We start from the raw sequence: 6,000 nt of genomic DNA, 5'->3' as shown, positions 1-6,000 counted from the left end.
CCACAAAATAACCCAGCTCAGATCAAGAGCAGCTGCGTCATGTACATGTGGCTCTGAGTGTCCTGTGTGACAGGATCTGTGCCATCTTTCAATACACTGGAGATTTGTTTGGCCATTCTTCTGCTCTGTTGTCTGTGTGCAGCAATAAAGCCCAGGCTTCCCAAATCTGCTTAGGAAGATGTAATAGTAGCAGTGTTAGTCACTCAGTTGTGACAGACTCTTTGTGACCCCCTGGACTGTAGCCTACCAGGCTCCTCTGTCCATGGGATTTCTCATGCAAGAATACTAGAGTGGATTGTCATTTTCTTCTCCAGGAGACCTTCCTGACCTAAGGATTGAACCTGGGTCTCCCACACAGCAGGCAGATTCTTTACTGTCTGAGCCACCAGAGAAGTCCCTGCTATCTAATTTGGCAGGGGGTTTCTAAAAATAAGGTTACAGTCATGCTCAGCATCTCAATGAGTGTGTCTTTAGTGCTTGACCTTGAAACAACACAACATCTCACCTTCTGCCCAAGCAGCAGGGCTTTCCCTGATTAATGATCAATATGATGCGTGCTCAGTCATGTCCACCTCTGAACCCCATGGACTATAGCCTGCCAGGCTCCTCTGTCCATGGAAATTTCCAGGCAAGAATACTGGAGTGGGTTGCCATTCCCTTCTCCAGGGTGTCTTCCCAACTCAGGGATCAAATCTGTGTCTCTTGCATGTCCTACATTGACAGGCAGATTCTTTACCACTAGTGCCACCTGATCCATGGTCACCATTAATGTCTTCTCCTTGCTTTCTGACCCCAAAAGCTTAGGGCATGAGTGCTATGTGTACTTTGCACGGACTAAGAATGATAAACACTTTTACAGCCATTGGCATCATTTTTGAAAAGAATTTTATCTTGTAAACAAGAAGCTCAAGAGAAAATATCAATGAGCAAAGTAGTTTCCTATATTGGTGATATAAAAACACTTGTTCAGTTTCCAACCACTTTACCATGTGTAAAACTTTCAGTGCATCTGTATCAGAAAGACAATTCCTGGATTCATTCTACAAATATACACACTCAAATGCACACATATGCATGCATAATGGTACACATACATGATACACATATAATGAAGCACACATATACATATTGCTCTGGCTAAAATGTTCCGTTTCCTCCATAAGATGGCCCTAGTAGCATTTTGTTGTCTTTAACTTCATTCAAAACAATTTTGTTAACTTGTATTGTGGCAGCTGTCATATCAGTATACATTCAAAAATTATCAAAATTGTTGAATTTTTGTATAGCCACTTTAATACTGATACTGAAAGAAAAAGGCAACTTTGTCTGCATATTATGCTTTATTATTTCAAGAAAGGCAAAACTGCAACTGAAACACAAAAAATGATTTGTTCCCTGTGTGGAGAAGGTGCTGTGACTAAGTGAACATGTCAAAAGTGGTTTCTGAAGTTTTGTACTGGAAACCTTTTGCTGGACAATGCTCCATGGTTGGGTAGGCCTACTGAAGTTGATAAGAATCAATTTGAGATATTAAATGAAAATAATCAACATTGTACCATGTAGGAGAGAGCCAAAATACTCAAAACAGCCAAATCAACCATCAAAAATCATTTACTCCATCTTGGTTATGCTAATAGCTCTGATGTTTGGGGTCCACACCAGTTCAGTGAGAAAAACCTTTTTGACCATATTTCTGCATGCAGTTCTCTATTAAAACAATGAAATGTTCTATTTTTAAAGTAAACTGTAATGGATGATGGAAAGGGGAGCATATACAATAATGTGAAATGGAAGAGATCGTGAGGCAAGTGAAATGAACCACCACCAACTATACCAAAGGCCAGCTTCATGCAAAGAAGGTGATGCTGTGTACAAGATGGGATTGGAAGGGAGTCCTTTATTAGGTAGTCCTTCTGAAAACCAAGGACTTCCCTGATAGCTCAGTTGGTAAAGAATCTGCCTGCAATGCAGGAGACCCTGTTTCAATCCCTAGGTTGGAAAGATCTGCCGGAGAAGGGATAGGTTACCCACTCCAGTATTCTTGGGCTTCCTTTGTGTCTCAGCTGATAAAGAATCTGCCTGCAATGCGGGAGACATGGGTTTGATCCCTGCGTTGGGAAGATCCCCTGGAGAAGGGAAAGGCTACCCACTCTAGTAATCCATGGGGCCACAAAGAGTCGGACATGACTGAGCAACTTTCACTTTCTGGAAAATCAAACGATTAATTCCAATAATCACTGCTCCCAATTAGATCAACCTTAAAGAAGCACTCGACAAAAAGCATCTGGAATTAGTCAACAGAGAATGCATAATCTTCCACCAGGATACCACAAGACCCTATGTTTCATTGATGACCAGGCAAGAATCGTTACATTCTGGGAGGAAAGTTCTAATTCACCAACTCTATTCACCAGACATTGCACCTTTGGATTTCCATTTATTTTGGTCTTTCCAAAATTCTCTTAATGGAAAAAATTTCAATTCCCTGTAAGACTGAAGAGGCACCTAGAACGGTTCTTTGCTCAAGAAGATAGAAAGTTTTGGGGAAGATGGAATTCTGAAGTTGCCTGAAAAATGGCAGAGGTAGTGGAACAAAATGCTATATATGCTCCTCAGTAAAGTGGTTGATGAAAATGAAAAGCATGTCTTTTATTTCTACTTTAAAACTGAAGGAACTTTTTGGCTAACCCAGTGCATAATGAAACGTACACACATGTAATGATACACACATATACATATATAATAACACATATAATACATAATGATTCATATACATACATAATGATGCACACATATACATAAATGCATAATGTTACACAATATATACATGTGTAATGATACACACAAACATAATGATATAAACACATATACATAATAATACACCCATATACATACATAATAGTATACATATTTAATGATACACACGCATATTCATACACATTTTGGCCTCCAGTATATTTCACTCTTAGATAATCACCATTTCTAGAAAAACCTACACATCCATATGAACATATCTTGATGACTGTACTAATTTTGTTTTCAGGACTGAAGACAAACCACTTTTCAACTGGCCAGCTACGCTATCTTTCCAAGAGGCCAATATCTCCTAAGTGAATGCTTGAAAATATTGCAAGCATTTAAACATTGCACTAGAAATAGAAACAGAGTCATCTTTGCAGTCAAACAAATATAGAGATGAATTCCATAGGCTCTGTGCAGACAGCAGGAAAATGCTGTTTCAGGAACAGTAACCAGCCTCCTTGGAGTTAGTTATTACTTCTCAGACTGTGGTCATCTAAGTCCTCTGTCACTGACACGGAATTTTTGGCAGATCAGATCTACCATGCTAGTGGATTTCACCTGGTGGGTCAAGGCTCCTACTTCTACCTGTGGTATTGGCTCTTACCTGGTGAGACAGGATGGGTTCTCACCTGGGGGGGTCAGAGCTCATGGGAATACTGAACCCTTCCCACTATGCCACTTAACAGTCATCAACAGGAAAGATTTATGTTTACTAAAACTAAGCCTACACATTGCTTGACAAACCGTTACACTGCAGATTTTGTGATATGTGCTGTATGGTCGGTATAATGGAGAAAGCATCTTTTCTCTTGTATTTTTCAAGTGAACATCTGAAGAAAAATATCTGTAGCCTGTGGGTCCTAGTCCATTGAATCAAAAGATATAGCTGCCTTCAAGAAATGGGTAGTAATAACCTGGAAAAAGTTCTTGACTGATTTCTAGTCTTGAAGCTGATTTTCTGGAGTTTCTAGACAGATGATCATCTCAAAACCCAAGAACTGATTGGATTGTTTGTTTTGATGCTGTTAAGCATCATGCGCTATTTGTAAATTTTGGAGGCTAATCCCTTGTTGGTCACATTATTTGCAAATTATTTTCTCCCTGCAATCTCACTCCTGGGCACATATCCAGAGAAAAATATGATCCAAAGGATACATGCACCCCAGTCTTCATTGCAGCACTGTTTACAATAGCCAAGACATGGAAGCAATCTAAATGGCCATCAACAGAGGAATGGATGAAGAAAGTGTGGTACATATATACAACGGAATATTACTCAGCCATTAAAGAGAATTAAATAATGCCATCTGCAGTCACATGGATGGACCTAGAGAGGATCATACTGAGTGAAGTAAGTCAGACAGAGAAGGAGAACAATCCTATGACATCCCTTACATGTGAAATCTAAAAAGAAATGATACAAATGAACTTATTTACAAAATAGAGACTCGCAGACAGAGAATGAACATATAGTTGCTGGGGGAATGGGATAGTTAGGGAGTTTGGGATGGATATGTATACATGGCTATATTTAAAATGGATAACCACAAGGACCTACTGTACAGCACAGGGAATTCTGCTCAATGTTATGTGGCAGCCTGGATGGGAAGGGGTTTTGGGGGAGAATGGATACATGTATATACATGGCTGAGTCCTGTTGCTCTTCAACTGAAGCTATCACAACCTAGTTAACTGGCTATTTGTTGTTACTGTTGTTTAGTCACTAAGTCACATCCAACTCTTTGCACCCCATGGACTGTAACCCACCAGGCTCCTCTGTCCTTGGAATTTCCCAGGCAAGAATATTGGAGTGGGTTGCCATTTCATTCTCCAGGGGTTCTTCCTGACCCAGGGATCGAAACCACATCTCCTGCTTGGCAGGCAGATTCTTTACCACTGAGCCACTCGGGGAGACCCCTATTAAAAATAAAAAGTTTTTTTTTTTTTAATCCAAGAATTGAAACAAAAAAGAGATTTTTAACTGTTAAAGTTATCTTTCATCTTGAAAGCACAGTTTGTAGGTCTGAGTTTAGAGTTTCTTATATGACTGTCTTCCTTGGGGCAAAAAGAACTCAGGATACAATGTAAGGGAGCCTTCATGTTGCAAGAAGTAAAATGGAAAAGCTCTGATTCGAGGAGGTAAAGAAAGGGATGTAGAGAGAGTGAGAAAACCAACGTGGAAAAAGCCAGATAGCTTTACAGATTTATGCAGGGTCTTTGTGCAAGACGTTGAATATAGGAAAAATCCGATGTTGATGGATTTGGGCAGACAGGCTCCTCTGGGAATGTTCACAATCCCCTTGACCATGTTCAGCTGCCCTGAGGGTGGTGCAGCAGTTGAGCAAGCCTCCATCATTCCCACCCCCAGTTTTTAGGAAGTAGCTCAACACTAGGAGAATGCCAGCAGAGCCTGGAGGGAACCCAGGAGGCCTGCATTCTCCTCTGTGTGAAGAGGAGAGAGTTGGGAAAGGCTTTATTCTCTGCTCTGTCGGGGGAGAGCTGGTGGGGGAGGGCACGATCATTTTCTCCCCTGACCCAAGAAGGCTCTGACAGCAGGAGCCTGCCTGTCTAGCAGAGCTCTGTGGTCCTTCCTCCACCCCCGTACCCCCTTCCCCAGTGCTGGCAGGAGAAGCCATGCCCCCTGCTCAGCAGAGAAGACTGCACTTTCATCCCCACTGGTTCTCCTCAGCAGAGGGTTCTGATCTGTCCACTGTTTCCAGTTTTGTCACTGCTTGAGAAAACCTAACTGCATTAAAGGCCACAGACAGGCAAAGTAAGAAATTTAAAAAAAAAAAGAAAAACTTTGAGGGGAAACTAGGAGGGTTGGATGAGAACGTTTATATTAACCCCCATCCTCCCCGGGGCCTATTCCTCTTTTTCCTCCTCCTCTCTTCCCTGAACCAATACTAAATTAACAACCTGGGAACCATCCTTTCATAATTTTCTCTTTATTATATGCAAACAAGCATATATAGATATATATATGTATATATACAATGTATCTTATATTTGAAGAAATGAAAACGTAAAAATGAAAGAAATATATATCTCTCCAGCTGTCTCTTTAGTCTAATAATACATTGTGGAAATGTTCAGCTATTTATTGATTGTACCCCCAAAACTGTCTGCCTTCCAATCCATGCGAAGACTAGGAATGGAAGTGAGCATTACTTCTATCCACAAATAGCCATGCTAATC

This window comes from Muntiacus reevesi, chromosome 10 (assembly GCF_963930625.1).
Source record: "Muntiacus reevesi chromosome 10, mMunRee1.1, whole genome shotgun sequence".
Classification (NCBI taxonomy): domain Eukaryota; kingdom Metazoa; phylum Chordata; class Mammalia; order Artiodactyla; family Cervidae; genus Muntiacus; species Muntiacus reevesi.
The sequence above is the reverse complement of the archived record's forward strand: the minus strand, read 5'-3'. Positions refer to the sequence as shown.